The sequence below is a fragment of the Argiope bruennichi genome, chromosome 2 (assembly GCF_947563725.1).
Source record: "Argiope bruennichi chromosome 2, qqArgBrue1.1, whole genome shotgun sequence".
Classification (NCBI taxonomy): Eukaryota; Metazoa; Arthropoda; class Arachnida; order Araneae; family Araneidae; genus Argiope; species Argiope bruennichi.
Window position 1 is genome coordinate 141,551,095 of NC_079152.1, and position 12,550 is coordinate 141,563,644.

Here is a 12,550-nt window from a genome sequence, read left to right on the forward strand (position 1 = left end):
AAGCAAACGTAATAAATTTAAAAGCTTGTGTTCATTAAGAATCAAATTCTTTTACAAAAATATCTTTATTTAAATAAAAGCGAGTTATAAAATAAGCGATTTGTTGCATAAACAGACAGGCAGGCATTCTTTTACGTTCTTCTTTAAAAATTTAACGAATGAAAAATCGTGCTTATCACACTATCCGATTTTAAAATTGCATCAGAATCTAACTTAATTAATACACATAGTCCAATGATAAAGATTTAGCAAATTAAAATTAAGGAAAATATAAAAAAATAAAAGTACAAACTTATAATTTACATTTATTTTGACTATTTTTGTTTAAAAGACATTATTATTCCATTTTCTAATCTTTTAATAAACGTAAATTAAAGCATTTTGAAATTTATATCTACGCCATACTTATTTAACATATTATACTTTAATTTTGACTTGTGGTGTTTAAGAAATAAAATAATATTTTTTGTTATTTTCTAAAAAATACTTCAAATAAAATTGTTTTAAAATTCTAAACCAAACTAATAAATTCAAATAACCAAAATAAGAGGCTAAAAGAATACAGTATAATGCTCATTTTCTTTTAAGACACACAAATTAAAGTTTTACGATCTCAGCAATTTCGAACTGAATTAAAAAAAAAGTAAAAGTAAATTAGATGTAACGAACAATGCTAATTTAATATCTCTTTTATCATTGATTATTAATTAGAATAAGTATATTCAAAAAGAAACAAAAATTCATTATCTTTTAACGAAACAGATTTATAATTTCTTTAACTTAACCTGCTAATTTAATTTGGGTAACTTATTTCAACAGTTACTAAAAAAAAAGACTTTTCTAACCGCATTTATCAATGTGAGATTAAATACAAGTCTTTAGAAAAAGCTCACATACTCTCTCTCGTGGAATTTCGCCCGAATTGTTAAAGAAATAAACTCTTCTGTTAGATTAATTCCACCTTTATTTACTTTGGTAGGAAAAGGTTAATTTAAATCAGCATTCAGCACAAAAATCCTTTATTTATTGGTTGGATAATTCTCGTGTACTTTTGAAAGAATTAGCAAATTGTTCGGTGGAACTATTCTTTAAAATTTGGAAATAGCTTTGCAAGATTGTATTTTGTTGAAGATAAATTAATTTTGGAATAATAAATGATGGATTTCAATTGATAGATGTAAAATAATAACATTTCCGGCTATAGATTTATAAAAATGCATACAAATGAAATTCTGGGTAACTTGTTTGATCATGATATATCGATGGATTTAAACAAAATCAGGTATACTTTTTCCTTTAGACTTAGACATGATTATTCTGAAATTAAAAGATTTCAGAACAGAAAATTAACAGAAATCGGGAATGAAGCATAAGAAAATAGTCTAAAAAATGTAAATAGCAAAAATTGTCATATCTTAATAGGAAAATATTCATTTTAATTTTCTTTTGTATAAAGTATGAAAACATAAATTTTATAATTATCACAAAATTGCTGTGTTTATGAAGTTTTAAGTTTTAGATGAACTAGAATCCCGAAAAATAATTTAGAAAGTGCGTCGGTCCGTGAATACGATTACTAAACAATGGGAGTGGCCTGCCGGTAGCTTTTTCTCATATTGTCTCCAATAAAATTGTTATTCCTCCAACCTTACATAAAATGAAGGACCTTAGATAAAGCCGCGAATGTCTTGCATAGCACTGGCGAATAAAGTTACGAAACATAGAACTTGAAAGTAAATCTAGCCTTTTTTCTGGATCTATTGAGGGAATGCATGTTCTTGAGCCTTTTGTCCAACAGATCGAAATCAAAATTTGACACAGAACTGCAGTTGTCACAAAATTCACATATTATTTTCATTCTTTTGAGTGAGTTATTGCGTTTACATCTAAGCGAAAGTACAGACCAAGAGACGGATAAACCCTTTGAGAGATTTGGTTAAAAATTTGACAAGAATCTAAATTTAAGATGCTAAATTTGTGTACCACATTTTATCAAACAAACTCTTTCAGTTTTGTAGTTATAGAGTTCACTTATATTCGAACAGCTAGTCAGTCAGATATCCTATGAATGGATTCTGTTTAAAATTTCATAAAACTCTATAATTTTATTGTTTCATCAAATATCTATATCTTAAATAATGACAATAAAGAAGGTGATTATATGTGTATATTGGAGCATTATTGGGCAGGCCATCTAACCAAGAGCTACCAAATTTGGCACAGATATACTTTGAAAGAGAATAATATGCCTCTTTGAGATTTTTTTTATATATATTTTTAGTGGTGTTTAGCCCGACAACTTCCAAAAATTATTGTACAAAACACATTTTAACACAATATTAAAACCTGTCTTTTAATGAGAGCAATTTAAATGTCATATTATTTTTAACAATTAATTTTATTGCTGATTTAACCTTTTACTTACCGAATTATTTTACCGTCAATTTTTCAAATTTATTTTTGAACCATTAGTTAAGTTTTGATACAGAATAAACACAGGTAAAAGAAAAAAAAAGCTTTTTAATTTATTAAAATAATTAAATTAATCATATGAGATGATATCTACTGCTTTCTATCGTGTTCTTTCAAATACTGTTAAAAAAAATAATCATATTGTGTAGATATCAGGTGGATTTAAAAGGTACTTTAAAATGCCCTCAGTAAATAAAGGGTTAAAATATAATACCTTTTTTATTGTTATCTCTAATATTTAATAATGCAATTTTCATGAACATGTATAAGCTATTAAAAGAACTTGCCTTCAATATCTGTCGCAATTATGTGCTGAAAAACATTTTCTTACGGAATCATGAATATTAAGTTATACACAAAAGATTTAATTAAAAATAAGCACATCCAACTTCCCGATGAATCAGCTCATTACTAAAGGCACTTAATATTTAATAAGATGCAACGATTTTATATTGTACACGAATTTCATGAATATTTTAGTCACGCCTTCGTTAAAGAGCGCCTCTCATAACGAGTAAAACAAAATGCTAAATAAGTGCTCTTATAACGAGCGATGTTTCGTAGAACAAATGGCGAGGAGACATCATGACATTAGCAGGAGACGAAAAGATTTATCAGTATCTCGGCTATCAGTTTGTGTTAAGTGCTTATTTGAAGAGAATCCTTACTTTTATGTAGAAAAGGCTTTCGCCGGATAGCATTACCCAGTGAGACAACGAGAAATGTGTGCAAGTATCTGTGAAATCTTAATCGAAGAAATTGTGTCTCTGATCAAGGTTATAAAACTAGAGACTCAACAACATTGATAAGCTGGTGGAAGAATTGGAACTACCGAAGAGCTTCAGGTGGTATATTCTGCGCCACAGCAAAAAGTTGAAGAGGAGGAAATAACAACCTCAGCAGAGCAACGAACTTCCAGTGAAATAAGGGAGTAAAAATATGAAGTTATTGCATCTTATGTTGAGAATCATCATCCTATTAAGGCAGTTGCAATGCGTCTTACATATTCATTTAAAGATAATGGTGTCTCATTTTCTCCAGAATTTTGTAGTATATCCAAAGACAAATGTCTTAAGATAACTTTCTTGTTAAAAAAAAGTATGCGTTATCGTGCAATTATTATGAGATTATCTGATCAGGTTTTTTTTTTTTTTTTTTTTTTTGGCTAGTTTTCGTTAAGGTTCAGTTATTTCTGAATGTAAGTGATAATTGTCGAGTATATACTTGTAAATAATAAATTACATTATCATATATTTATATGAATATTTGTCTAAGAAAAAGGAACGCATTTTACAATTTAATATTGAAGCCTAAAGGAAAAAAATTGTTTCGCTCGACCCGCATTTCACAGATTCAGGAAGGAATTATACTCGTTAGGGGAGGTTCCCTAGAATTTTCAAACGTCCTCACATTGTTATAATATGGACATTTAAATTTCTGGGATACTGAATACTGAAAGAATTTTGGACACTTTTTACGCGTAAAAATCTTAAAATATAATTAAAAAATCTTTAATAGTACGGTTTCTCCTTTAAAAATTGCAAAAACAAACAAAAAAAATCGATAGAAGTATAAGAAAAAAGGAAAGCCCCCAGATTTCCGATATCTGTCATCAGGAACTGCCCAAGTACGGAAGCCGGAAGTTAATGGAGCATAATTCCCAGCCAAAGCAGATATAAATATCTTCTAGACTCCGCTTATAATGACAGAAAAATAAACAGGCACCCAAGAAAAGAATCGATAAAATATTATGGATGGGTTTAAAAAACATGCGAAACACATCTTTTCGCTATCCCCTAGAGCGGCTATTTTAACTCATTTCCTAAAAGGTTTGCTTCTAAAAAGAACCAGACGGATTTTTCTAGACTCCAGGCCACTCGTGTTTCTTCACATTTTTCTTAAAACAAACCAACGTAAGCTTCGCGAGGGAGTTCTTAATTTTTTCACACTAAATGAGAAAAAGGGATTTAATTGATGAGCACGCGAAACTCGTTAAGTCTCTTTAAATGGGTGGTTGTTGAAACTTGGAATTACCTTTTCTTTCTGTGTTTGGGGTGAATTAAAAAAGACGGATTTTTTTAAAAGTATTCTAGTGTTTAAATTATACTGGAGAAATTATTTGTCTCAGATTTTCTTTCCCGGAAGTTTATTTAAAACTCTTAAATGTAAGAGGGACGAATAATTATTTGGAGCTTATGGCGAAATGAACATAGAATTCTTCTACATTCTTAATAGACTGTGCTCTAAATGAAGTACGAAGACAGATGAACTTTTCCGTAGAGATTAAAGATTTGGAAATACATTAAAACCTCATTACCGAGAAATCGACGCTCTCGGATATTGCGATTATATTCAATAAACAATAAAATGCGTATAAAATTGGAAGTAGTTGTTGCAATTAGAAAAGCAATAAACAATATTACTCTATTTATTCCACCTCCTGTTGACAGAAATCATTATAATACTATGAATAATTATTTTTTAAATCTTCTCGAATTCAAAACATAAAAAGAGTAAATATTACAACATTAAAAAAATTAGTTCTGAATATTTTAAAGATTTCTCACGTTTTAAACCCCCATAATCAATCAATCAATAAAAAAAGGCAAAGTATATATATTATGGAAATATTCGGGCTGTCTGTGAACACAATTGAAATGCACTAACAGTCAAATGGTTGGGGATACATATGAAGTCATTGCATTATATATATGTAATAATACTTTAAATATGTAATTTAAATCTTAAATGATTTCCAAATTTTTATCTTAAATTAGCACAAGTTAATTTCATAATAACAATTCAATCTAAAATGACCTCTTATTTCCTGATCCAATTCCATTTTTTGATTTAATTAATTTTAACATGCGCTCCATAAAAAAACTGAAGATTTCACCATTTTCTTATGCCCCAAGTAAAGGGGCAAAAAATCCCTAAAACTTCTTCCCTAAACCTTCTTTTAAAGATACCCAAGATTTCCTTGCCTAAAACTGCACGCGTCAGAAAAATTACTATCAAAATTTCATAGTAAAATCACTATAGTGAAAAATTTCTGTCGCTTTTGTTCTTGCATCGCGATGTAGACAAACGCTTCTTCTACCACTTTTTCTTCGTGCAAATTGTGCCTCCTAGGATAAAATAAATCGAAGTTAAAATTCCAAAAGTTCTATATTTTTGGACACGCACTGTTAATTATATAAATACGATACATAAAAAAATCAATAAATTAGATATGTGAAATTTGGTACTCAGGTTCGACAATAAGAATATAGAAAATTTCGAATTTCAGAAACAGTTGAACAAAGAGAAGATATTTAAAATGCATTCTGAATTGTCAATAAAGAGGAACTTAAAACACAGAAATATACGAGAACATTCCCACTACTTTCATAACATTATTAGATGATTTGATATAAATATAATACTAAATTGTTAACCAATCACCGAGGTCAGTAAGTTAGTTGCATAATCCAATCGAGCGGCAAGTTTATTTCTTATTAAATAAAACCCAGAATCACAATAAAAATATTAAAAAAAAATCACCGACGATTGAGGAGAGAATTTCGAGCCGAACGAAGTTATAGATGTCACACAAGACACCTTGTACAAACACCTTGTATCAAGCGGAGTTATAATATATATCATTTAACCGAACATGCAAAGAATGCTGGTATTTTTTCTGTTGTTAGCCTCTTTCAAGAATTCAATTATTTAAGACTGATTTTATATATTTTAAAAAAAATCAAATCCACTGTTGCTGGTATTACTTTACATTTTTTCGTATAGTAAACAACGCATTTTTATATGGAAGATTTTAAGATGCTTTTCTAAATTAAAAATAGGGAATTTAATTGATGATTACTTGAAAACTCGTTAAATCTTTTTAAATGTTAAAATTCGAAATTATTTTTTTTGTGTCTTTTGTATAAATTTAAAAAAGTAAGGACGTTAAAAAGAATCAAGGATTTAGGATTTTCGGTGTTTAAATCTCGTTGGTGAAATTATTTGTCTCAGATTCCCTTTTCAAGAAACTCACATTAAACTTTAAAGACACAAATTATTTTTGATATTTAATAATTTTACGCGGAGAACAAAATATAGTTTTAATTTTTCTTTCCATCTAATGATTAAATGTTTAATAAACCCAATTATGGTGAAAGGCAATTTGGTGCGGAATATTTGAAACTGGTGTGGTCGTTACTGCCCAGCTACAACTCAAAATTAGAGAATATAACCATTTAACTGTTGCGTATATACTGGTGTAATAAAATAAATAACATCCAGTTTTAAAGCAATACGAGGCCTATTTTGTGACATGTCATTACCATGAATCCAGGGTAGAGGAAGAGAATGAAACATGAATTGGTACCGATATTCAACCCTCTATACTACACTAGATACGGGACTTTAAATTATTGTGATCTTAAAGGAAATTCAAGAGCACACCTTGATTGTGCTTCAAATCTGTCTCGATGCTGTGCTTCCAACTCAAGGCCCGTAACTCATCTTTAATCTAAGAAGTAAAAATTCTTTATCTAATAAAAAAAATAGAAACTTTCAGAATATTTTAAAAGAATATGGATGGATTTATACTACATATAAATCTCAACTAAATTGGAGTTAAATGACATTTTGACTACCACAAATGTTTTTAATAAATTGGTTTAATTTAATATGAAAATGTATGCACATTGAATTAAAGTCTTCAAACAATTTGAATGTATAATACTAAATTTTTTTAATACAGGCGTATTCAAAATTATGATGAAAACGGACATTTTTGTTTCTCCCTTTTTGTATTTCTAATGATTAAATTAATACCATGAGAATAAGTCTGACATTCAAACTAAAGAACAGAATTAAATTCTGAATTTTTTTCTTTGACAAAATAGTCTTAGTTTTTACAAAATAACTCTTATCAGTGATTATTTCTATAATCATTTATTCAAAAAAAGTGACGAATTATAAATTTTACGGGAGCACCGAAAGATTACGATCGATACACAAATTAAGAAAAAAAAAAAGCGAGAAAAAATATATATTAGATTTCAGAAATCGGGTAAGGACAATTAAAGGAGCGCGGATACTGTTTCACCTTTCAAAAAGCATAAATATTAAAAAATGCTAATTCGCGGTCCCGAATGCCGCACAGTCAGCATATTTTATCTCCCCAGAAACCATTGGAGCACACTGAAATTTGAATAAATCGACTATTAGCATTACGAATAAAATCAAGATTAAAGGAAAGATTAAAAACTGTGTGTTTTTCAACATGTGGGATTTCCATTTCGAAGATATAGATACCGTTTTCAATAAAAAATAACATATTTAAAACGAAAATAGCAAAATTGAGAATTATCTAAGTAATATTAAAGGGAGAAAAACGTGAATACTGTGGCAGATTTGTTAGTTACAAGATCATTTGGGCAAATATGTTGAATTAGCCAGGATATTTTCGAATTTTAATTATATGTCCCGAAATTTACTTACAAGTGAAATATGAAAAGATTCATTAATTTTTTTTTATAAATTTAGAGAAAGTTTTAAATTTTTTAGTGTTGCTATACAAAAGAAAAAATACAAATCAAGACACTTTGTCCTAGGTTAAAAAAATACCTTGTATTAAACGTCCTGGATTGTTAAATTTAATTATTTATATTCAGCTTATAGTAAAAAATTTTTTAATTAATCATATTTAAGTCATCAAAAATCAGCTATCGCGGAATTCGTCTTCCCAACTTTAAATAGTTAGTATGATCATCAATATAAAATTTGATCATTTTAATATGGAACTTCAAGGAACTAAGTAAATATGTTTTCACATACCTTCAATTTTTTTTGGAAAAGCTTATTATCTTATTGTTTTTGAATTCACCCCTTCTTTTTTTTTACATCCTTACTTCTGATCATTTTACATCCTTTTTTACATTCTTTCTATAAATAAAGCATAATAATCGAAGAAAAAATTCGAACTCGAAATTTTGACGAATCACATTTTGGACTACCCCGAGTTCTAAAAACACATTTTTGGAAAACGTCCTTATTTAGCTACAAAAATGGAAAATGTCCTCAACGCTACTTAATATTTTGTGATTATTGTATGCCAGTGCCATGCAAGGCGTTTTCTGGCATGAAGAGTTTATTAGAGAGAATGTGAGAACGTTTCGAGGACACCATTCCCACTTTTTAAAGTTAGGTGAATTATTTACTCAGACAATTTTAGATATCTGTGCGTGTGTCCAATTTTCTTTTTGCGCATTTTCTTAAATAGCTGTATAGTCCTGAAACATCTGGATTGAAATTCAGAAATTCGGGTCAGTTTTGCTAAGATAAATTTATATTTTGCTAGAGTTAAGTAATATGACGTAATGACATAATTGCCATAAAATAAACGCAATTGCTATTCCACATTCAACTGCCATTCACTTCATCCCGTATTGTGTTGCGGCGTCTTTTTTCATACTATAAAATTCGTAATAGATTCCTAACTAATATTAGTACCAGCGTTTGACGTGTATCACGCATCATGAACGGATTCTATTGGAATGGGCCTTGTACATCGAAACTTGGACAAGAAGATTTCTGATGGCGTGTTTCGAATTCTGAACCACATCCGTATTATTTATGATGCACTTTGACTATTTACTTCAATGATTACATTAAGTTTGGCATCTATCTCTCTAAAATTGCACTCTAAACTAATGTGAATGCATTCTATTCCAGACAGATTTATTGATCAGATCGAATTACATTGTGGATGGTTGACGGCATGATGAAATCCTATCTCGAAGATCGAGTTCTAACCATTATTTCGCTTTAAGTGTATCATGATCACGTAGAAAGGACAACACCTGAAGCTACAATCCATGGCAACTATATTTACACTCAAAGTGAAGCGTCTAGCCATTTAATAAGCGGATACATGACAGACATTTAACGAAATTTAGACTCTAATGTGATGCTTTGTTTTCATGTTCCTTAAATTGAATCCGTAACCGATATTTTTTTAGGCAGCAAAACTGTTTACTGAATTTCAATAAATAATTTTTAAAAATCTCCAGTTTTAAAAAATGATGAAATTATGGTTTCGGTCTTTGTTGATTGTGGCAAGAGTTATTTACTAAAGACACTAAATAAACGATATAAAGGTTTTTTTAAGAATTAAAAGGAGGAATTATGAGAAATAAGATAAAAACCCTAAGGATACTCAAAGTATTTAATATTTAAATACTTAAAACATTTTTATGATAAAAAAATTATTGTAATTTATTTCCATCGATTTACGTTTTGTTTTGAACCAATACAAGAAATATTTTAGCGCGACTCTCATAACTTTGAACCGAGATTAGAAGTCTGAGCCAATATTCTTTAAAATATGAAATCATTTTTTTTTCTCTGATTATCATCCCCCCCCCCTTAAAACACATTAATATTTAGGATAGGGCATTGTAAAGGGAAAGTCTACAGAAGTTCCAATTTTATCGAGATTTAAAAATTGCTTTTTACATTTTTGTTAGTTTTTATTCTTCATTGTAATTATGCCAGATTAGCATTCCCTTTCGAAGCTGCATAAGTCTAAGAAGGAGGAAAGTCTTACAAAAGGACCTTGCAGTTTTGAACTATGGTCAGATGATAAGGAAGAGACCTTAACCGATACCTTGCCTCTCAATTCTATACGAGAGCACTTTTACGACATTTGAAGTCAATGGATTTAATGAATGATAGGTCGGCATACATAATGGATCTTTAATAGAATCGAAAAGCCTTCCGATTCTGCAGTCAAAGAAAATAAGATTAAAATAAAAAAAAATAATTGAAATTTATTTTCAGATCCAAATTTTTTTCATTTGAATTTAATGTTTTTTTAATTATAGCAGAATTTCAGTTTTTCAATATTTATTAAAGATAAAAAATAAATTATAATTTTCTAAATAGATGCTTTATTTCATGCACTAAAAAATGAATAAGATAAAAATTGTTAGAAAATAAATTGGTGAAATGAATTTAAAGCTATGCATTTTTTGTATGTAGGCTTAACAAATAATTTTCATTAATAATCGTGAAATTGTGAAAAAGCGAAATAAAAACAAGCAAATTTTATTTCTATATTATCTGCTTTTAAAAGATAACCTGCCTCATCAAGGACATGCTATTCAATTTCAACTAAATATTTTATACATGAGCTATATATATATATATATATATCCTAATAGAATGTAATAGAATGGTAAAACATAGTCATTAAATATTTAGAGAAATATTGAAAACGATTTGAAAATATAGACTGTTACTGTTACGTCCCGATAATCACTCTAATTAATTACTATTATATGCTATTTAATCTTTAATTTTTTTAATTCATGAAGAAACTGTGCAGCATTTAAATTGATATCATTAAACATTATATATTTTTTACTCTAATATTTTCGTATGTTAATTTGGAAAAAAGTTTAAAATTTTGCAATGTTTTAAATTAATTAAAACAGCAAAACCCCCCCCAAAAAAACTGTATTTTTTTGTATGTATGCTTAACAAAAAATTTTCAGTAATAATTGTGAATACAGTGAAAAAGAAAATAAAAATAACTGAATTTTATTTCTATATTCGCTGCTTTAAACTATCAGCTACTATGTAATACTTTCGTACTTTATTGTAGAAAAAATATTAAAACTTCCCCTAGTTTTAAATGAATTAAAACAGCAAAAACGGTACACATCACATCAAAGTCTATTTACGTCTCAGAATCTATTTACGTCTCAGAAGAATATAAATAACAGCAACAAACATACCTTAATTATTAGCAGAGATATATAAAGCATTCCAAACTCACCTAAATTCCAAACTAATACGAGCCCTTCTATTTGAATTTGAATAGCCGCATTGCGATGGACTTCAAAAGCTTATTTGCCCGCTAGAAAAGTTGGTAGACTCCTGAACTTCCTTTAGTTTATGACCCAACTCGCACACAAAACTCTTATGAGAAATAACGTGCAGATGGCAGTACTATTCATCCCAAAACAAATACTACTTATTCACGATGGTGTACTCAGACGCCCGATGTTCCACGAATTCCTAGAAACTCAGACTCAACTTTCTTTCGCCAACGGATTAGTACAATGAACTAGGAATTAAATCACTATTATATGGAAAAGCAGCTACAAGCCTCTAATAGAGTAAAAGAACCCGAATCACAGTGGCGTTTAATTGTCCAATATATATGTAAATGGCGGGAGCCTCAATGTCAACAGGAACGTGCCCTTGTGGTGTTAAAATCGAACACACCTGGACTCCTGAAGGAATGCAATTTGCATTTTCTCCCCAATTGCTGAAATGGTCAGTGGTGGAATTTGGTGTCAATTTGGATTTGATAGCTCACTTCTGATGTTTTTAAAGAAAATGACCTTGATAAAGACGGGCGTCGCTAGAGAAATAGGTTGAGATCAGCGTTCGTAAATTGACTAGCATTCTTTATTATTAGTAATTCGATAAAATGACTAACAAAACCGGTTAAAGGAGGTATTACTGAGATTAAACAAACCCTGAATATTAAAAAAAATTTCATAATACTGGGGCATTTTATTTGATTTTTATATGCTACGTGAAAGTACATTAAAATAAATATTTTGAATATAAATAGTATAAGGAAAATTCTACAGCTTTACAGCAAGTTATAAAGAATGCTTACTTATGAATAATTTTTCAAAATTAAAGCATTTATAAAATATATAATTAAAATAGAAATTATTTCTCAATATATTTCGAAATATTAGATAAAATAACTGTATAAGAAACGTAATTGAATAGAAATTTGATCTCTTTAAAAGATTTAATTTTTTTTATAAATAATCCTCACGGAAAAAAAATCCCGCTTATTTTTAAGTTGAAAATATTTCTGTTTTCATCTGTGAATTTTATTCATTCTATTTTGTTCCAGAGATGGATTATCAATTTATATTTATATTTTTCTTTTTATAAATTGGTTTGTTCGGTCAACGTCTTCATCATTTTTGGGTACTGTTACTGCAGAGAGCACGATTAACGAATAAGCATGGAAACTGCATTATAACCATGCGCAAAA

The 12,550-nt window shown here is 29.0% G+C and overlaps 1 protein-coding gene across 15 annotated transcripts in view; it reads right to left on the bottom strand.

The window, feature by feature from the left end:
• The window catches only part of LOC129962049 (tyrosine-protein phosphatase Lar-like), a 648,630-nt gene that overhangs the window by 449,441 nt on the left and 186,639 nt on the right, over positions 1-12,550 (bottom strand). Inside the window, exon 1 of one of the 15 annotated variants that reach the window (XM_056075748.1) lies at positions 11,303-11,326. The exons of the other annotated variants lie outside the window; for them this stretch is intronic. The gene's annotated coding sequence lies outside the window, so the exon portion shown is untranslated. Of the gene's footprint in view, positions 1-11,302; positions 11,327-12,550 lie in introns of those variants that run through there. 15 annotated transcript variants of the gene reach the window in all.